At 29.7% G+C, this 23,528-nt stretch overlaps 2 long non-coding RNA genes across 2 annotated transcripts; one reads left to right on the forward strand and one right to left on the reverse strand.

The window, feature by feature from the left end:
- The first annotated feature begins 18,805 nt into the window (after positions 1-18,805).
- Positions 18,806-20,094, forward strand: LOC128293335 (uncharacterized). Its single transcript, XR_008283511.1, has 2 exons — positions 18,806-18,928; positions 19,878-20,094. It is a non-coding gene; the product is annotated as an uncharacterized LOC128293335 (long non-coding RNA).
- Positions 20,095-20,924: 830 nt separating this feature from the next.
- On the reverse strand, positions 20,925-23,528 carry LOC128293336 (uncharacterized). The gene is made up of 2 exons (XR_008283512.1): positions 23,471-23,528; positions 20,925-21,121 (listed from the first exon to the last, which is right to left on the reverse strand). It is a non-coding gene; the product is annotated as an uncharacterized LOC128293336 (long non-coding RNA).

The following is a 23,528-nucleotide window of genomic DNA, read 5'->3' on the forward strand; positions in this document are numbered from 1 at the left end:
CTCAGAGAGGAGAAGAAAAGAAAAAAAGGCTGGTAGGAGTTGACTGTTAGATATTTGTAAATGCTAATGTGAAAGACCCAACTAACTTTAAAGCTGTTGAACGCTTGGATTGAGCTTACCAACGGTATTTTCAGTTTATATATAATGCTATGGCTCCAGCTTGCTCGCTTCAACTATGGGCTCCAATAGAATATATATATATTATATAACAGTAATTAACTTCGGATTTTGCCAAGATCATTAAACAGTAATTACAAATTTAGATGCAATGTAATTAAATTTTAGTGAATCTCAAAAAGGTGTCGCTAGAAATTGACAAATCCAACATTTATGAATATGTCAACATGCCAATAGAATATTTTATACATAAATAAAAGAATAATGATTTATTATCGGTCTAAATTTGAAATTTTATTGGTTGAGAATATTTTATATGTATTTTCTTTTATAATAAGATAAAACTAATTACGTAGTAATATTCTGAAGAAAAAAACTGTCTTTATATTTATCCATATTAAAAAAGTGTGAATCATTGTAAGAGGTGATTTAAAAATCTACAAGTCATCTTTTCTGACTATGACTTATTTAGCTAAGTAATTCGCAGGTTAATTATATTCTCTCAAAATGTATCGTAATGACCACTGATTTTCTTGAGATAAAATACTATGAGATATACTATTTTATTGTCTAAACTATTTTATTTTATATTAATTTTTAGATTTAAATCCAATCAAAACCAACTTTACTTCACAAGAATGTCTCATCCTATATTATTTTTCTTTGCAATTGTAAATAATTTATTATTTTAAAATTTAATGTCAGATAAAGATAAAGGTATTGAACCAAAACTAGAAGCAGGTTTCACTCATTGTTTTGGCTGCCTCTAAAGAAGATCAAAACTACTCTTCTTTGTTACTGTAAATTTCATACCTATTGGTCCTAATACATGACTCTTTTAGAGGACAGTGAACACATCTACAGATTGCTTAAAATATTTGCAAAACACATTATCTAATTATAATCCATTAACATATTAATATATTTAAAACGTGTGCTGATAATACCGTATAATTTTAAAACTTTTATGCATTCCATTAACCTCTCGCATTTTAAATTTTAATAATTACAAGTTTAAAGCTTGTATTTGATGCATTTAGGATATAAATATATATGATTCATTAATGGTATAGATCACCTTTACTGTTTGATAGAGTATTTAGTTTTATCGTAATTTGCTTGATTAAAAAGGTGAGGCTCATTCTTCTTTATATGTGAGGGTGGGTTTGGAAGGATGGTATGATTATCTGTAATAGTAAAATTGAATACTATAACGTGAAATAAAAAGTAAACTAAACCCATCGCATCGCACCTTACCTCCCATCCAAACCCACCCTTAATTTTGTAGATACTTTTACCATGCAATGGATAGAGGCTCAATTTGTTTTTGGTTCAGCACAACCTGTTACTCATTGATCAGATTCGACGACTTTTATGTGAAAAAATCAACTGCCAGCATTTCCAAATGTAACGTAGATGGTGTTTTATTTTGTGACGAGTTGTGTTGAAGTTTTTCGGCCATTGTTCGGGACCATAATCGTGCTTTTGTTAAAGGGTTGGTTGATCATGTTAATATTTTTTGGGGATTCTCATTTTATTGAGATATTTGCTATTTGTGAAGTACTATCATGACTTCGCACTTAGAGGTTAGATAATATTGTGATTGAACTTAGTTGTCAAAGCGTGGTCAATGTTTTGAATCTTTCAAGTATTGATGTATTTGAATTCGATGCTCGTGTTAAATATTGTATTTACCTCAATTCTTTTTTTTCGAATTTATCTTTTTAATGGACGAAAAGAGAGACTAATAAAGCGACTCATAAATTAACTAGTATTATTTTATCTTACACTTCTTTTTATGTTTTTGAGATACTTATAATTGTTTTTTTATCTGTTCTCTTTCTAATTATAATGGGATGGGACGTGATGTACCATAATGACTTGGGTTTACTTATCTCCCTCTTATATTTTGTTGTTTTGTTTTTCTATTAATAGAAAGTATGTTTTTACCGTGAGCAAAACAAATATAACATTAAGAGTTCAATTATTCCGACTTTTTTCTACTACTTCAAGAAGTCAATTTAATGAATAAAAATAAATGTAACTTATCAATTTTTCTTCAAGAAATAAAATCTAAAAATCCAACGAATCCAATAATATTTTAAACATAAAAATAACCAAAAGTTATTCTGGTATAAAAATAATTATAAATTATTAGATTTTGTCACTATCACGATGTAGGTGGAAGAAAATACCTTATGTAAAAATTTTTTTTAAATTATTCAACAATGAATATAGGTAAACGAGTAATGAACTTGTATTTTAATATTATTAAATGCATGTTCAATTTTAAATTTATAATTTGTAATTTTTATTTAAAGATGATATAAAAATATGAAAAGATAAAAGTGTCGTAATAATATTAATTATAACTTAAAAGAAGAAGTATTTATGTAATTTCATAACTAATTTGATGATCCAGTTAAGGGTGACACCAACTATGCAAGTATTAGCTAACAAATATAGGTAAAGTGGTAATGAACTTATATTTTAAGACAATTGAACAAGTGTCCAATCATCAAATTTGTAATTTTGAATTCTTTTATTTAAAGCTGATGTAAAAGTATGAAAACACAAAAGCTTCATAATAATAATAATAAAGAGGTATTTTTATAATTTTATAATTGAGTTGGTGATTCAGTTAAGACATAGGGGAATCTAAGGGGTTGGCAAAGGCTTTGGTCCCCCTAAAATAAAAAATTTCTATTTAGGTTATTTAAACTTTTTAAAAATTTTAAATGAATAAAAGTAAAATTGTACTTTGGTCTCCTAAAATTATAAAAATTTGATTTAATCTTTTAAAAATTATAAAGATATAGACTATTAAAATTTGAAATTTCATTTGCCCTTGAGTTAAGAGTGACGCCAACTTAGTAAAGGGTTTAAATATAAGAATTAGATTCCTTAACAGTGTCAAAAAAAGAGTAAACTACACCCAGAGTCACTAAACTATTAATAAGTTTATTTTGTGGTCCCTCAACTTTAAAAAGTTACAAAATGATCACTAAACTATTCAAAAGTTTTCATTTAAGTTACTAGGTTGTTAAAATCATTATTGTATAGCTTTTTTTGTTTGCATTAGATTCACCAATCAAAAGCTCTACATTTTTTTTTATGAAACAATTTTGAGCGTTACGAATCTGCGAACCAGAATCCAAATAGCTATCTTCTCTGATCTCTATCATTGGTCGTCAAATCGATTTGGATCTAAGATATGTTATTCTACTCGTCGATGAGTATTGGTGCACCGTACTGATCATTGAATCATCGCTTAGAATTCGCTAGACGGACTTTAAAAAAAAAAAGCTTAACATCTCAATAACTTAAATGAAAACTTTCAAATAATTAAATATCTATTTTGTAATTGTTTGAAGTTAGGTGACTAAAACGTAAACTCACTAATAGTTTAGAAACCTTGAGTGTAGTTTACCTAAAGATAAAGAATTAGCTATGCTCAACTTAGCTTAGCGGCTAAGCTGAGCCATGATGGAAAGGAAGCGGCTTCGCTTGATCAGTAAAGGTCAAACAAGTACAGTCATTGAATATGAATATTTTTGTGAAGTTTGTGAGCTATGTAAGTTGTCTGTTACTCTTTTATTATTATTAATAAGTTTATTATTATTTAATTATTATGATTATTTATTATTATATTTCTCTGTGTCTTTATATGTATAATTTAATGGGTTGAAATAAGAGAAGGCAATTAATGTATTTGACTCCAAACTTTTAAAAATTTCAAAACAATCCTATCACAATGTTTCAAACATGAAACATTTATATAATCTTGTAATAGTGATATTATAATATATAGACTTAGGGAGATAATTACAAATTTATTATACGATAACACTGTTTTCCACAGAGCATTTAGCTTGCACTATCAATTTTGTTTTCAACAAATTGCACTAATTATTAAAAATTAATTTTTAATGAAAAGAGAATTTCTTTTGGCTAAAAATATGAAGAAGGAAACCAAGACCTTGATAATTAAATCCTGTAATTATTCAATAACAATATATATATATATATTTAAATGCTTATCTAATATTCTTTTCACTTTTATATTTTTAATAAGACAATAATATATAAGAAAGTTCAAATAACAAGGCGTTACTGTATGTTGTTATTTTTTAATTTGATAAGCCAATTCCTTGTTTTCCAATAATATTTTTTTAATAAAATATTGGCCACCAGGGAAAGTGACATCCCTCTAACAGCAAAATTTTTTTAGCATCAAACTAAAATCTTATTGGGCAAATAATCCACTTTCGGTTTAACCAAATAGTGAAAAAGTTGAGGATAGTCAAATCATACATTTATACTACTTATGAATGAATTTAGGCTAAAATATTCGAGAAGTCCCTATAATACGGGGTCTTGAGTAATTTAGTCTTTTTAAAATGAATGAGGTACTTTAATCTTTATATTCAAAAATAGTAAAAATGACAATTAAATTTTTTTAACGACAAAAAAAAAAAACCTAAATTGCGAGAAAATGTCAACGTGTGTTATGTTGACATGAATTATATGATAATAGAGATTTTAAAAATAAAACAAAAGGTTTTATAAATTATTTTTTTAAATTTTGAAATGATTATAAAAATAAAAAAGAATTCCAAAAATTCAAGAAACCTTATAAAATTAGAAACGTGTCATATTGGCGTGAATGATATGGTTTTTTTTAAGAAAATAAAGATAACAAAATAAAAGATAAAGGAAATACTATAAAATAAATAAAGAAAGAAAATAATTCAAAAATTCAAGATAAGTTATAAGTTTTAGAAATCATAAAAAACAAACATTTAATCAAGGTTTTACGAGGAAATTTGTCACATTTATTTTGAATGAAATTAAATAACTCTTGCTTTTATAGTACCATAATCTCCTGAATATGAGAGTATAAATACAATATTTCAGACATAAATGTAATATATTCAAGAAATACAATATAATTCTTTAACATATTGCATTTGTCTTTAAATATTTAACATATTTTATTTTAAAAAATATTTATTTAAGGATTTCTTATTCGTGCAATTAATAAATGAAATATTTAATATAAATACACACAAAAAAGTTTTTTCACAAAACCTTGATGGAGGTGACAATAGGAAAAGAAATTTGATGATTTTCCCATCCCAAATTTTCTTTCTTCAAAGTCAAAGATTACTATTTTTGTTTATTTATGCATTTATTATTATTCTTTAGCCACCAAGTGGGTTTTCTAAGATGGAAGAAAAACTAATGAAAGTAGTCTTCTTTTCCAACAAAGCTTTCTCAAAAAAATATTAAAATATAAAAAACTTTTATTGTGTTAATATACTATTATTGATATGATGCGATTAAATCTTTTACTTTATAATTATAATAATTAATTTCATTGTTATTATTCTTATTGACAATAAATATATCGTTGGTCCAAAAACGCTCTAAATACTCTGTAAAACGGGTAGGAAAAGCTCAGGGACAGAGTAATGAAGGAGAATTTCCTTTCATCTTCGAAATCCCATGGCATTGTCATCAATCATCATGCTATTATTTTATAAGATAATCTTTTAAGTACATGGGCCCTTAAATTCCGACAAAACTGGGTTTAGCTAAGGTTGCCATTAAACTTTTAGGAAAGTTTTTTCTTTTCTTTTCTTTTTCTTTAACAGATTGGAAATTAATTGAAATTAAGGGCGATTTTGATAAAATATCAAAAAATTATAATTAAATTATAATATTTAATTTAATGTGTTTATAATTATATTGAAATATTATTTAATAAAAAATGTCTTAGATTAGGATAAGTAGATCAATAGCTACACAATGTTATGTTGTTTTTATTATCTAAACTTTTATATTAAAATAAATTATCACTTTTTTTTGTTAAAAATTAAATATTCAATTTATTATATTTAAATTTTATGAAAATTTATTTAAAATATTATATTAATATGATTAAATAAAATTAATACATTTTAAAAATTAAGATTTACTATTAAAATTATATTTAAATCTTAATTTTTATTGATATATCAAATAATTTGATAAATTTAAGGAAATTTATTTAGTACATTACCAATGAAGTTTTTAGACATCACAAGTGGGGTTAAGGGTTGACAAGTGCCCTATAGGCAATAGCAGATCTGGGACTAAATTTTGAGAGGGCCTAGTAAATTTTGAAAAAATTTAAAAGTTTAATGATAATTTTTAAAATATTTGGGGTTTTAATTAAAAATCTTAAAATTTTATAAGATTAATGAGAATTTCTAAAATTGCAAGAAAATGAAATTAAAATTTCAAGGAAAAATGAGATTTTCCCAAAATTTAGCTCCACCTCACTTACAAGGGTACAATAAAATATTTAAAAAATAACTAATTAAAAAAGAAACATGTGTCAGTGTACTAAAACTCATCTTAAATTTAAATACTTATAATCTTTTATATTAAATAAACTTAATACTTCAACTTTTAATAATTAATTTTAAATTTATCACGTAGATTATTAATTTTATTTGTAGACATGAATACGAGGGCTTAGTTTTATCCTAATTTCAATGATTTTTAGAAATACTTTTATATGTTAGTACTTTTAGAAAATTGTTTTTGAAATAAATTTTCTTTTCTTTTCACAACTAAAACTTTAATTGATAATGAAGAATAGTTTTTATGAACAAAATTGAGTATATTGTTAGCCTTAATCATTAACATATTGTTTGAAATGGTTATGTGTATATGGGTTATGATTAAGTTTCATCTACAATTCAACTTAGACACATATGAGCTTTTTTTTTTTTTTTTTTTAATTTTATGCTTTGGTAGTTGGGAGTGGTAGAAATATGAGGCAATCACATGGTTCCCTCATATGGAAAGGTAATAATATTAACACAACAAGATTGTATAGTATTAATTGATTTGAGGTTTCTTTTGGATTTCCTTCTCTTTCCTTTATCCTTTCTTTTTTATCATACATTTTTCAACATCTTTTTATTTATTTATTTATTTATTTTTCATCACTTATTGGGGAATGCAAAAGGAGGAAATCATGATACCTTACAAGAAAGAACCAAGAAGTGTACATCTTGCTTTCTTAATTTCTAAAGTTGTTTTTTTTTTCTTTTGTTAGATTTCTTATGATGTAAGTTTTGGAGAGCCAAATAATATGAAATTTCAATTGATTTATGATAGGGAAAATATATTAGAATGATGAGGTTATTGAAAAGTCTACAAAAGAAAGGGGCATAGTTTGCGAATTAGTATTTAAACATGAAATGCTTTAAAAAGAAATGGCATTCTTAAAAAGTTGACAAAGTGATTTTGGTTTATGAAAAATTGAGCATATGATTAAACCATTCAAAGAAACATCATTAAAGTATAAACAATTAAGCAAGAAACTATAACCATGGTAGATCAGGTACTATTTTTCATACCTTAAATCTTATTTAAATATGAAATTGAGTTCACCTACTTTAATTTATTGATAAATGTTGGATTCTTAGTTTTAATAATTAGGCTTCATTAATATTTATTGTTTTAGTCATTTTTTGAAGTTACAATAATTACAGTGAAAATTATAATGAGAATAATGGAAATTAATATAATTTCAATCATTGGATTAAAGTGAATCATTTTAAGTCATAAATTATAAATTGCATCAAATAAAAAATCAACAATAATTTTTACTATTTCCTAATGTAAAAGTATTACTTCTACTTACTTCCTAAGTTTTATTTTTATTTTTGCTTTAAAAGTACATATTTAAACTAATTTAAAATTAAAAGTAACATTATTTTTCTAATAAAATTACTAATAATTAACAAATTTACTAATAAAAAGTATTTCCCAAAAATATATTTCATCAATTAAATTTATAAAATATAAAATTAAAAACTATTACATTCGTATTAAAAAATTTACATTTAAAATTGAATTGTGAATGCTCCACAAATGTTGAGTTTCATTGCTTTACATGTCGTGGCTTTTTTTTTTTTTTAGTTTTTGTCTTCTGTTTTAAAATATTAGATTTTTTCTCAAGATTTCTCAAATAGATCTTATATTTCTCAAAAAAAAAATCATACAATAATTTGTAAATATATAATCTAACTAACTAGAAAAACACTTAACCACCACGTGTAGAATAACGAAACTTGCATTTGTCGAGCGTATTTCATTTTTAAGAAATTCATATTTTTTTTATTAACTGTTAGGAATTCTATTAGAAAACATTCATACTTTTGTTATTTTTTAATGAAAATTTAAATATGAATTTGGTCCTTGGCACCTCTTTTCAGATTAGTTCTATTAAGTTTTCTGTGTTTTAAATTTGTACCCAAACTTTTCTTTCATCATCTAGTTTAGTTTATTTTTGTATTTTAATTACAGATGGTAGCATGAAATTACAACACATAAAATATGATTGAAAATTAAAATTTTTAAAATTATATATATATTTTTAGCTAAATCCAACCTATAATTTTCTCTTTTCTTTGTACCATCTTCAGCACCAGCACGATGAAGTCATGGATTTCAGGGTCGAAAGATTCGAGGGATGAATTTCCCCACTTGTTCACTGGATTCGTTGAATTTTTTAGGGTTTTTATTGAATTCTTATATTTTATTTATTTATTTAACTAGGTTGTTCTTGCTCTTATTCCCGGTTGCTTAATTGTGTTTAAAGTTGAAGATAATAATACTCACAGATGGGATCCAACGAGAGAGCCAAATGAGAATTCAGGGCAATCATTTGGAGAAATCTTAAAATAAAACGATAGTTATAATATTTTTATGTTTTTTTAGTTTTGTTATTTTTCAAAACAAAATAAGAACTCGCACAAAATGAATCAACATCTTCAGTATACTAATTAGCATGGGATAACATTGATGAGACTACAATTTTCCAATTGAAGTTAACCATGCATCCTAATACATCTGGCCAAGGAGTGGATCATGCAAAACCATAGATCCCATACCCATAGGCAAGTCATAAAACCATGGATAATTAAGAGGATGTGACATAGAAAATGGAGTCAAATAAGGGTGCCATGATGATATGTTTAAGTAAAACTACCATACTGTTTGTAAGATTATGTTCGTTAAAATTTAATTCTAATAATAAAATGTTTTGAAGTAGTTAAAATTTTGAAATAAATTGCGGCTTATTTTATTTTGTTATTAGACTTTTCAAAGTTGAAATTCAAATTTAAATATTTACTTTTTTTGTGTGTGTGTGTGTTTGTAAATATATTCTTGTTTATGAGGCTGCGTTTATTATTTTTATCTTTTTAAGATGTAGATTTATATGCAGTCCTAAATAATTATTCATTCATTCCATTTTACAAGCATAAATCTAAGCTCATTTCAATTTAATAAAATTATTATGATTTTATATTTGCATGACAGTATACATAATTGTACGTTGTCAGTAGATTAAACACAAAACCTATTACTTACAAAATAAAATAAAATAAAATAAAAACCCATAAACCCTGTCATTGTTAAGATTTATATTTGATAAATTTACGGTATGCTATCACTCAACTAAAATTCCAAATGATTTCATTTTTAACGATGTCTTATAAAATTGTATCAAATATAAATTTTATTAAGTTAAAACATGTCATAAATTTTTGTACTTTTTGAAAATTAAAATTTAGTCCATATACTTCCATTTCATGAAATTTAATTTTTATATTTCTAATTTCAAATTTTAAGTCTAATCATTAACACTATTAATTTTTTTGTTAAATTTGTCACTACGATATTATTGAAATAAAAAAACACTCACTTGGTAGCTATGTAATTATTTTTGAATTTAACAAAAAAATATTTAACAGTGTTAACAGTTAACCTGAATTTTAAAATTTAAAAAGTAGAAGGACTAAGTCTCATGAAATAAAAGTACACGGACTAAATTCTTAAATTTAGAAAAGTATAGGGACTTGTAGCACATTTTAACCTTATTATTAATATATATTATTCAACAAACTTCAACCGGAAAAAAGAAGGGAAAGCTTCAAACTCATATAATATCCAAATTTTAGTGACAGTTAGTTGGAGAAGAGTAGGTGAAAATGGTGGTTTTGTAAGTAAGGTGAAAACCTACCATCAAAAGAGTGCCATGCAATATATTAATTTGAAAATACAAAATGGAACATAATTGCTAACGACATATAAAGGAAAGAAAGTTGTTTGCTTGCAAAAGTTTCACGTCACTCACTCACTCATTTTAAGTTTTCATTGGGAAATAGTATGCCTATCCAATTTGTCCCTTCTTAGTAATTGAAGTAACTATATTTATGGTGAGGTTGCATTTTTCAGTTTAAAAGTTTGGTACACTGAATTAATCTTAAAGAAGGTATTTATTTATATAAATGGATGTATTGTATATCCTATTAAACATGTTTTTGATAAGAGAGTAATGATTCCAAAATCAATTTTGTATAATTTAACTTCATGTAAAAAACAGAACCCTCATCTTATTGTCTATTTAAATGGAACTAAATATAAACCTGAATAAAAAATTTATGATTTTGCTGTATTTTAGAGACGTAGAAGTTATGCCTCAAAATGATTCTATTTTATTTACCTTATTATTGTAACAAATATATGTATGTATATATATATATATATGTCACTATTCCAGTTTTGATCTCTCTTCTTCCATGAAATCCGAGAAAAAAAAACGAGAAACAGTGGGGGGAGACATTGATTCGATGAATGAAAATGAGGCGCAGCCCGGACATTGCTTTACGTGTAAACTTAAAGTTAGGCCAAAAACCTGGAAACTTTTCACATTGTTTTGAAAAATCCTAACACATATATAACAAGATTCATCAACTACAAATCTCGCTCGTCTTTTCCGGATATATATATCTGCATTTGGTTTGAACGATGGCGGTGGCTTTCAATTTTGACAGTTCAAATTAATGGCCCTGGGCAACCACCAGTCCACAACTAACTCGCACATCTAAATATTCATTACTATTAAGCCAAGCCGATAATCAATCAATGGCAGATGATTTTTCATATGTAAATATTTATTGCTTTATTACAAGAAGAAGTAGACGGGTTTTGCTTTTCGTTGCTGCCAAAATTGTCTTTTCAATTTATTTATCCATTAAAAAGCTCACTGAGGAAAAAAAAAAAAGAAAAAAGGAGTGAATTGTGAATCCAAGAAATGTTACCAATTAAGAACTGCAAACGCAAAACTAGAGTTTTCACAGGGCTTTCGGTGCCGGCCAAGAAATAGCTAGCTTACAGAAGAATGGAACATTCCATGCTGCATGCAAAAAATCTAAAAGATTCTATACTTTGTAAGCTAAATTTTGGGTTCCAATTTTGTTATATTTTTCATAGTTGTATTAAAATTGATTGTTATTTGTCGAATTTTAGGAAAGAAGGCATAAAGAATCCAACATTTACCTATTAATATAATATAATATAATTTATATATATGCTTTGTTTAAGTCGTGCTGCTAAAAAGCAATGGCTGCAGCCTTGTGCTGAGTACCGAATGGAAGATACATGAATTTTGCGGAGCACGTGTGACAGGTAGCACAACAGCTTCAAATTTTCTGCAAAATTTAATTTTCAGCCCTTAGCCGATTTGATAGATCTATTTCTACTCATTGTCTTACAAACACTGTCAAATGATATTAAATTTCATCTGTACATTGCTTGTATAATTCCACAGCAATTGTCAATGTCTCGTTGAAAAGCTTAGAAACAGGGAAATAAATGATGCTAAGGGAAACAACAATAAACAAATAACATTAATATGCTCATTCTAGAGATTTGTGAGACCATACACCTCAAATCTGTACTTCTCATCTGCAGGTATATATTTATATCTCATTTGCAAATATCCATCAGACAAATGATGGGGTACCAAATTTCAGCTGAGGCATAAATTTTAGAGTTGGATGGATATATTTTTATATTTAATACCCAAAGCTGGGATAAAACCTGAAAGTTCTTAAATGATTTTTTGTTTTTCTCATAAAAAGAAGATTTTATATTAAAAGGCATTAACAGCAAGTAAAAGAGATTAACAATCCCATTCAAATCTCAAAAAGATAAACTCAAACAAATAAAAATTCATAAATTAGAAGATAAAAGAATAAAGAAATAAAGTGAAATGAAGTATGAATCTAAATATAATCTTCAATTCTTTTTTGTTGGTGGAGTTCAATACATATATATTAATGATCGTAAAAGTCAGATGTCATTTTTAAAAGCTATAATATGAATCAACTTTAACTATTAAAATTCGCCTGATGTGATGGTTGTGACATTTAGTACAATAAAAAGTATCATGCATAGAACTTATTATATGATGAAGCTTGCAACAAAACAAGAAAAAATAGTGAATAACATAACTGTAAGATTAAATATAAAAGATTTTTTTTTTTAACAAAACAAATCATGTCACCATTAACGGTGGCCCAAGTTAGAGGCCATGCCCAACACGCTCATAATTAGTGCATGAAAAACTTCACATTGCTTCATGAAACTTTCGAACTTCTCAAGAATAAGGTAAAAAAAAAATTTAGGTGAAAAGTACAAAGGATGAGAGTTAAAGACGAAACCACATGTCCTATAGAGATATAGAATAGAGAAAAGGTATAAAGGATGCTTATGGTGTTATAGTATTATTAGTCACACTTTTTCAAGAGAATAACATCTGAAAAAGAATGACTCATAATTTGATTGTACAAGCTAATGGGTAAACAATTATAATAGCTATCCAGTCTAAAGAACATGATAGGAACTGTTAGGATTTTAACCCGATTAAGTAACGAACAAGAAAATAGCAGAATAAATTGAGAAATTGAACACACAAATTTAACGTGGAAAAATCCCTCCAAAGAGGATAAAAAACTACGGGCAAAGATAATTTTACTATAATGGCAAAAGAACGAATAGTACAAAAGATGGAGATAAAAACTAAACCCCGAAAACCCGAAAACAAAAAACCCACAAAACGTAAACACAAAATTCTCTAAATGTGTTATGAGTTCTAATCTCTAATGGGTGTATTTTCTAAGGTTGTAAAAGAGTCTATTTATAGGCTAAATTCATAGATCAAATAATAATAAAATAATCTAAACTAATCAGTGTTTGATTGAAACGAGTAAACAGAGTTTAACTGAAAGACTATTTTTCAAATTTGACTGAAAATAGGAGTCATATTTAACAAATCTCCACATTGACTCATATTTTCACAACGCCATCTTTGCCAAAGCCCGCCACGAGCCTATCTTGAACTATGCAGGGAATTAATTGAGTCGAATTTGTACTTAGAAACTGGAAGACTTCTAGCCTTCGACTTGTACACTGCCAAATCAAAACTAACCCGGGTCTGATTTTCACGAACACAGTGCCCTAACTTTTCAAAACCTACATCTAAAAGAGAACTTCTCTTCAACGAAACAGTCATACCTTTTTCCCTTCTATGACCAAGTTGCCTCCGCTCCAAACAAGTTGACTTCAACTCCGTAACGGAAGAGGGACGTCCGATTTCACCGGTCACTGTATAACATTCCAGAATATAAAGACTGCCGGTTCTTTTACCTTTTAACAAAACGAGAGCTCCACGAGATACTTTAATACCACTCGACTCGATGTTGATTTTGCATCCTTTCAAGTCTAAAATACTTAAGGAGATGAGATTCTTTCGTAAATCAGGTACATATCTGACATCTGAGAGTGTCCTAATCGTTCCATCGTGCATCTTAATTTTAATAGTACCAATACCAATTACCTTACTAGATGAATCGTTTCCTATGCGCACAACTCCACATTCAATCGAACTATATGTGGAGAACCATTCTCTATTGGGACACATGTGGAAAGAACATCCTGAATCTAGGATCCACTCGGACGTGAGCTTGGTGTTATCACTTGTTGACACTAACAAGAAATCATCCCCATTTTCATCGGCCAAATTAGCACCAGCTACATCTTTCTCGTTACTCTCAGTAGCTTTTTTATTTCGCAGTTTATAACAATCTGCTTTGACGTGACCTAACTTTTTACAATAGCGACACCTTTTATCTCGTTTCTTTGATGCTACCAAAACGGAAGCTTGCCTATCTGTCTTGCTATCCAAATGAAGCTCATTGTCGAGTTTGTCTCTACTCAACAAATGACCCTTCACATCTTCGAACGAGTGTAACGCCCCAATTTTTGGGAATTCTGTGAATGTTGGCATAGGTTTAATTATGTTTGTGGGCCTCTAGAAGGCCCAAGCTTAAGATAGAACCCGATAATTTTAGTTAATTTTTGTTCCATAAGAAAAAGGGAGTGAAATTATGAAATAGGACTTATGTGAAAATGTTTGAAAATGCTATAGGCTAAATTGAAGTGGCCAAATAAATAGGAGTGCAAAATAGGAGGATTTGCATGACAAACCTCCCATTTTACATGAAGTGGCTAGCCATCATGTTGTTGTAGACAATATGAGTACTTGATATCCATAATTTATGGTACAAATTGATACAAATTGATAATAGGTTAGGTAAATGTTTCATGATAATGGGTTAGGTAAATGTTTCATGATAATGAGTTAGGTAAATGTTTCATGATAAGAATTTCATGTCTTTTGTATTAAAGAATTAAATGGATGAAATATGAAGTTTTATTAAAAGAAAAAGGGGTGAAAAGAACAAAGTTTTGTCCATCTTTGTTCATCATAGCTGAAAGTTAGAGAAGAGAAAGGAGAGGAGAAAGCTCTTGAGTATTCGGTCATTAGGAGGAGGAAAATTGAAGGTAAGTTCTTGGTACCTTGCTTTTATTTTGAGGTTCATGAGTTCTTCTTGATTCTACCTTAACTCTTGAAGTATATTTTGATTTTTTAGTTATGTTGTGAGCATTTAGTCATGAATTAAAATGAAGGAAATGGTTGTTGTTTCATGTTCTTTTGATGAAAAATGGAAGATAGGTGAAGTTGAGCCAAACAAATGAGCATGCATGTGCCTTAGATGTTAAAGGAAAAACAGCTAACATGTTGTGCTTTAAAATGATGAAATGGAGATTATACTTAAGTAAAATCATAGATATGTGATGATTGATTGGTGATATACATGTTTAAATAACAAGCATGCAAGTTAGGTGTGAAAGAGTGATTTGGTAATAAATCTGCTTGGGACAGCAGCAGTAACGTGACTTTGGAAAATCACCATAAATTGTGGGAGAAGAATTAGAAGCTGAATAAATTATGTAATTAAAGCTTATTGAGTCTAGTTTCTAATGAAATAAACAAGAACATATTTTGAATTCTGTACAATGAGAAATTTGATTCGTAATGAAGGGTGGTCAGATTAGTCAAACAGTGAAACATGGGAAACTTTGAGAAAAATCTGGTATTGATTGGCTAAACCAAAAATTCTGAAAATTTTATGGATAGAAGATATATGAGTCTATTTTCAGGGAAAATTAACGACACTTGATTTGGAGTTTCGTAGCTCCATTTATAAATGATTTAGTGACTGTTGCTCAGGAAGACAGCTTGCAGTGAAATTATGATTATGTGGTAAACATTGACAAAAATTTGTTAATGAGTTGCTTATTGTTTTCTTATAAGCTTACAATGATCTGTAGGTGTGGTTGGCTGAATATTGTAAGGGGTTAATACGTAGTTTGTATTTGAATAATTAGATTAACGTGTTAGTAATCCAATTGTAGGCGGTTCGTGTGTGGATCTCACAAGATATCGTCGCAAACAGGTGTGTAACTAACACCCTATTTCTTAGTCTAGATCGGCAAAAGCCGAAATGCCGAAAATCGGTATTTTCTAGATTTGCGAGTGTGCGAATGCTCGTGAGGTAAATCGATTAATGTTTTTGGTAAGCTGCAAAATTTGGACTGCAAAGTGCATGATTTCGTGCCTCGATATTTTTGGGCTTAATGGGCCAAAATTGGAATGATGGGCCAACAGCCTAATTCGTAAGAACCCTCGAGACGTGATTACGTTAGTACGTGAAAGGTAGGAATATGCATGAAAACCCTAAAATAGATAAATTACTGAAATACCTTTAAAATGGAAAATTTACGCTTTACCCCTAGGAGATTAATTACCAAATACCCCTAGGTTAAATTGACCTAAATGCATGTTTGATCGTTGTTATTTATCGCATGCCATGTTGTTATTATCTCGATGCATGGACCGGGATATTGACGGAGGAAGTACTGAAAGTGGCTTGTCCACGATCTTGGAGGCTTTGCCTCAATTTATCGTTAATCGAGCAAAGAAGGCAAGCAATCGGAGTGTTGGGTGGGTGGGTTGAGCTATTCCCCACATGGAGTGTATGGCTGGTACGGGTGGAGTGTAGTGGTTGGTGGGTTGAGTAGTCTCCCAAATGGGCTTGCATATGTTATTGATGTTGCATGTATTTTGAAATGGGCCTATGGGCCATCTTGTTATCTGAATAAGGGCTAAGGTCCAGTTTATTGTAATCAAAAGGGCTCGCCCAAGACCACTATTACCCAAATGGGCTTGCATATGTTTACCGATGTTGCATGTATTTTGAAATGGGCCTATGGGCCATCATCGTTATCTGAATAAGGGCTAAGGCCCGTTTATTGTAATCTGAAAAGGGCTCGCCCAAGACCACTGCTACCCAAATGGGCTTGCATATGTTTACCGATGTTGCATGTATTTTGAAATGGGCCTATGGGCCATACCGTTATCTGAATAAGGGCTAAGGCCTAGTTTATTGTAATCTGAAAAGGGCTCGCCCAGCACCATCATTACTGAATGGGCTTAGGCCTAGGCTTGAGCCGACTTGGGCTTTGAATGGGTTTTCCTTACACATCGAGTTTCCCCAAACTCACCCTTTTATTTTCATCCACGCAGAAATCCCCAACCATAGTGGGCTTGGAGTCGTGAGGGAATTGGAGTGGCCACCCGTTCTGAAAGTTTGATTTTCTTCTGGTGAACTGGACATCCTTTTATTTACGTTTGAAGTTTTGGGTTTTAAAATGTAATAAGGCCGCTTAATTATTTTTGATGGTTTTAATATGTATTACTAAGATAGGTAATACTTATTTTAACTGTTGAAATTGGATAGCTTTAGGGCGCGTTTTCAAAAATAACAGTTGATTTCAAAATAACACGACAACAAGCAAAGCTTCCGCAATAAAAGTATTTTCCAAAATTAATCACTTTTCCTAAAAATGACTTAATCAAATCAGTTTCTTAAAAATATCCATGACGTTAAGGGTGGCAATGGTGGTATGCATGTCTAGGATTGGATCCGAAGGGAGCTTGGTACTTAAGCAGTCCGATGGACTCACCATCTCTTTTCCGGTTTCCTACCTGGTGCACAGCTTCCATTCACTTTAACCCTTAATGAATTAATCTTTTGAACATCAAGTACGATTTTCTGGACTTAGAATGGAAATTTTTTTTTAACGTTTTTGATGTGGCATGTCGGATCCGGCCATAACTTCTAGGCCGGGTTTGGGGTGCTACAACGAGAGTTTGTCTCTGCCATAAATCAGGGTCTCCCTAAAAGACTTGTATGAAGGGGGTAAATAGCACAATAATAGCATAGCTTGATCTTCATCGTCAATATGAACCTCAACATTCTTTAAATCATTTAAAAGAGTAATGAATTGACTGATGTGATCTCTAAGAAGTTCACCTTCGTTCATGCGAAACGTAAATAGACGTTTTTTCAACACTAAACGGTTAGCTAGAGACTTAGTCGCATAAAGAGTTTCTAACCTTTTCCACAAGGCAAATGAGGTCTTCTCCATCAATACCTCCTGCAATACCGTATTCGTGAGGCACAACTGGATTGCAAATAAAGTCTTTTCATCAAGCTCTTCCCATTCTATTTTATTTAGATTCTCAGGCTTTTTCCCGATAACCTTTTTCAAGCCTGATTGAACTAGAATTGCCATCATCCGAACTTGCCACAGATTGAAATTTGTCTCACCATCGAACTTCTCAATTTTAAACCTTGTTGTTGTCATCTCTGAACGGGTTGATCTATGAAAATTAAACTAGCTCTGATACCACTTGTTAGGATTTTAACCTGATTAAGTAACGAACAAGAAAATAGCAGAATAAATTAAGAAATTGAACACACAAATTTAACGTAAAAAAGCCCCTTCAAAGAGGATAAAAAACCACGGGTAAAGATAATTTTACTATAATGGCAAAAGAACGAATAATACAAAAGATGGAGATAAAAACTAAACCCCGAAAACCCGAAAACAAAGAACCCACAAAACGTAAACACAAAATTCTCTAAATGTGTTATGAATTCTAATCTCTAATGGGTGTATTTTCTAATGTTGTAAATGTAATGACCCGAATTTTACCGTTACCGAAAAAGTATATTTTTGGGTCTCTGTTTCTGAAAAATGAATTCAGTAAATATTTATTAAAAATATTTACAAGTAAAATGAGTAGTTAATTAGAGTTTAATTAAGTGAATTTAATTTAATTAAGAGTAATTAAGAAAAAGACTAAATTGAATAAGAGGTAAAAGTTAAATTATAGATTAAAAGAAAATAAAAAGGACTAAAAGGAAATTATACAAAAGTATAAATTGAGGCGGTGTACCGTGAAAAAATCTAAGATTTTTTATGTTTAATATATTATTAAATTATTATATTATTATATAATAAAGATATTTTATGTTTTAATTATATTATATTATATTATATTATATTATATTATATTATATTATATAAATTAAAGAAACAAAAGAAAGGAAATAGAAACAGAATGAAACGAAACAGAGAGCAGGGGAGAAAAAGAAAGAAAGAAAGGGAGAAAAGAGAAATTGAAGGTTTGAAGCTTTAAGCTTTAATGGTAAGTCAATCAAGCCCTTTTTACTTAATTTTGATGTTTTAGAAGTTTTAGAACAAAGTTTTGATGAAATTAAGTTGATATTTTGATAGTTATTAGATTTCTAGATATTGTCCATGTTAAATAAAATGATGAATTAAGGGCTAAATTGATAGAAATTCAAGTTAAAAATGATACAAGGATTGAATTGTAAAGTGATTCATAAGTTTTATGCTTTAAGGACTAAATTGAAAGAATTTCGAAATTATGGTTTTATGATGAAAAATAGATAATTATGTCTAAGTTTGGTTAAAAATTGAGTAGAAATAAAGTATGAATTAAGATAGAAAAGTAAGTGAATTTAGTTAGGATTAAATTGAAATTAAAGTAAATCAATATTTTGTACTAAGACTATTTTGGACAGCAGCAGTAGTCTATGTTTGAAAAATCACCAAAAATTGTAGAAATTTAATTAGAGGATGAATAAAATATGGAATTAAAACTTATTGAGTCTAGTTTCTTATAGAAGAAACAGTATAAGCAATTGAGTTGTAAATTATGAGATATAATGAATTTTGTGAGATAAGGTCAGAATGAATTCGGGTTTCCCTGTTCTGACTTTGGAAAATCACCAAAAATTGAATAAAAATAATTAAAGGCTTAAAGTTATATGTTTAGAATCCCTAATGAGTCTATTTTTAGGAGAAATCAACAAGAATATTATCCGAGTTCTGTACTGTGAGATAATTAATTTTTAGTGAAGAAGGGACGAAACTGTCAGATAGCAGAATAAGGGTGAATTTAAAGAATAAACTGTACTTAATGGCTAAACCAAAAATTCTGAAAATTTTATTGTAAGAAGATTTGTGAGTCTAGTTTCAGGAAAAATTAGCGGATCTTAATTTAGAATTCTGTAACTCAAGATATGAATTAGTAATGTATTAATGATTATGAATTGTATTAATTTAAGTAGTCAATGTGGTACCGAAAATCTCGGCTAAGAAAGGACAAGACAAAGTCAGCGGAGTTAGCTCGAAAATTACGGTTTGTATTTCTATAATCCGAACTTAGTTATTATTTGTCATATTTATATACATATGGTAATTGTTAGTGTTAGAATTATGATGTTTTACAATTGGAATTGATTGATTTTGGTATCGATGAATTTATTGAATTTATATTGATTGAAATTATTTTGATTGAATTTATATTAATTGAATTATATAATATATATGACTTATGTATAAATTTAAATATTGAATGAATGTTATATTGAAAAATATATTGATTGGAAATATGAGGAAATTGATATGAATATATGAGATTGTGATATTTGAATATTTGGTATTGAAAAGTAAATTGAATTGTATTGAATTATGAATTAATGTGCATAATTGAAATATATTTGTTGAATTGAATCAATTGTGAAAATGGGTAAATATATGTAATTATCAGAATGAGATATTGATGAAAGAATTATTAAATTGAGAAAGTGAATGAAATACCCTATTAACTAGTCGGGTTGAGTCGGATATAATTGGCATGCCATAGGATCTGAAAATGTACGGGATTTGCCGGCTTTATCGATCAGGCACTTTATGTGTCGTATTTCAGGCACCTCGTGTGTCGTTTTAGGCACTTTATGTAGCACCCCAAACCCGACCCAGACGTAAAGGCCGAATCCGACGTGCCACTTTGAAGTCAAAAACCCGTGATCCCTTTTTAGTGTTTTAAAAAGCCGAATTTTTGTCAAACTAACCAAGTGAATGGAAGCTGGGCACCAGGTAGGTATCCATAACAGAGGAGGTGAGCCATGAAGGTTGCTTAAGTACCAAGCTCTCCGATTGGATCCAATCCTAGACATGTCCACATCCATTGCCACACTTGGTTATAACAAGTTGAAATTTCTTTGAGTGGTTATCTTTGGTAAATTGAATATTCGTGTCATCGTGTTATTTTAAAAAAATATCGTTTTGAAATCGTACCCTAAGTCTAGCCCATTTGAATTATTATCCATCAATTTAAAGTTGTTTAAAATAATATAATCCTAGAAAATCAAAGAAGAAAATAAAGTTAAAATGGCCTTATTACAACCCAAAAATTTAAATAGTAATTAAAAATAACTTAAGAAAACCAGTCTCTTTTCCAAACCCAAAAGTGTTCACAATGGCCACTTTGAATCCCCTCTGGCTCCAAGTCACCCACATCAAGGCTCACCTACAAGGTTAAATAAGGGGTGAGTTTTAGGAAACTCAATGTGTAAGGAAAACCCATTCAAAGTCCAAGTCAGCTCAAGCCTATTGGGCCTAAGCCCATTCGGGTAATAGTGATCTTGGGCGAGCCCTTTTGATTACAATAAAGCGGGCCTTAGCCCTTATTGAGATAACAGTATGGCCCATAGGCCCATTTCAAAATACATGCAACATCGATAAACATATGCAAGCCCATTTGGGAGACTACTCAACCCACCAACCACTACACTCCACCGTACCATATACACTCCATGTGAGAATAGCTCAACCCACCCATTAACCTCCACGATTCACTGACCTTCTTTGCTCGATTAACGATAAATTGAGGCAAAGCCTCCGATGTGTGGACAAGCCACTTTCGGTACTTCCTCGTCAATATCCGGTCCATGCATCGAGATAATAACAACATGGCATGCAAATAATAACAACATCAAACATGCATTTAGGTTAATTTAACCTAGGGTATTTCTGCAATTTATCTCTTAGGGTAAAATCAGAACTTTTATTCTAATTTAGCCAAAATTAGAATTGGCGAAAGGTAGGAAAATGCATGAAAAACCCTAAATTAGAATAAATTATCAAATACCTTTAAAAGTGGAAAATTTACGCTTTACCCCTAAAAGATAAATTACCAAATACCCCTAGGGTTAAATTAACCTAAATGCATGTTTGATCGTTGTTATTTATCGCATGCCATGTTGTTATTATCTGATGCATGGGATTGGGATATTGACTTTGAGGAAGCACGAAAGTGGCTTGTCCACGACCGGAGGCTTTGCCTCAATTTATCGTTAATCGAGCAAAGCAAGGTCGAATCAGGAGTGTTAATGGGTGGGTTGAGCTATTCCCACATGGAGTGTATGGTGGTACGGGTGGAGTGTAGTGGTTGGTGGGTTGAGTAGTCTCCCAAATGGGCTTGCATATGTTTACTGATGTTGCATGTATTTTGAAATAGGCTTATGGGCCATACTGTTATCTGAATAAGGGGCTAAGGTCCAGTTTATTGTAATCTGAAAAGGGCTCTGGCCCAGTATCACTATTACCTGAATGGGCTTAGGCCCAATAGGCTTGAGCTGACTTGGACTTTGAATGGGTTTTCCTTACACACTGAGTTTCCTAAAACTCACCCCTTATTTAACCTTGTAGGTGAGCCTTGATGTGGGTGACTTGGAGCCAGAGGGGATTCAGAGTGGCCATTGTGAACACTTTTGGGTTTGGAAAAGAGACTGGTTTTCTTAAGTTATTTTTAATTACTATTTAAGTTTTTGGGTTGTAATAAGGCCATTTTAACTTTATTTTCTTCTTTGATTTTCTAGGATTATATTATTTTAAACAACTTTAAATTGATGGATAATAATTCAAATGGGCTAGACTTAGGGTACGATTTCAAAACGATATTTTTTTAAAATAACACGATGACACGAATACTCAATTTACCAAAGATAACCACTCAAAGAAATTTCAACTTGTTATAACCAAGTGTGGCAATGGATGTGGACATGTCTAGGATTGGATCCAATCGGAGAGCTTGGTACTTAAGCAACCTTCATGGCTCACCTCCTCTGTTATGGATACCTACCTGGTGCCCAGCTTCCATTCACTTGGTTAGTTTGACAAAAATTTGGCTTTTTAAAACACTAAAAAGGGAACACGGGTTTTTGACTTCAAAGTGGCACGTCGGATTCGGCCTTTACGTCTGGGCCGGGTTTGGGGTGCTACATAAAGTGCCTAAAACGACACACGAGGTGCCTGAAATACGACACATAAAGTGCCTGATCGATAAAGCCGGCAAATCCCGTACATTTTCAGATCCTATGGCATGCCAATTATATCCGACTCAACCCGACTAGTTAATAGGGTATTTCATTCACTTTCTCAATTTAATAATTCTTTCATAATATCTCATTCGATAATTACATATATTTACCCATTTTCACAATTGATTCAATTCAACAAATATATTTCAATTATGCACATTAATTCATAATTCAATACAATTCAATTTACTTTTCAATACCAAATATTCAAATATCACAATCTCATATATTCATATCAATTTCCTCATATTTCCAATCAATATATTTTTCAATATAACATTCATTCAATATTTAAATTTATACATAAGTCATATATATTATATAATTCAATCAATATAAATTCAATCAAAATAATTTCAATCAATATAAATTCAATAAATTCATCGATACCAAAATCAATCAATTCCAATTGTAAACATCATAATTTAACACTAACAATTGCCATATGTATATAAATATGACAAATAATAACTAAGTTCGATTATAGAAATACAAACCGTAATTTTCGAGCTAACTCCCGTTGACTTTGTCTTGTCCTTTCTTAGCCGAGATTTC

Source organism: Gossypium arboreum, chromosome 5, assembly GCF_025698485.1.
Source record: "Gossypium arboreum isolate Shixiya-1 chromosome 5, ASM2569848v2, whole genome shotgun sequence".
Lineage (NCBI taxonomy): Eukaryota > Viridiplantae > Streptophyta > Magnoliopsida > Malvales > Malvaceae > Gossypium > Gossypium arboreum.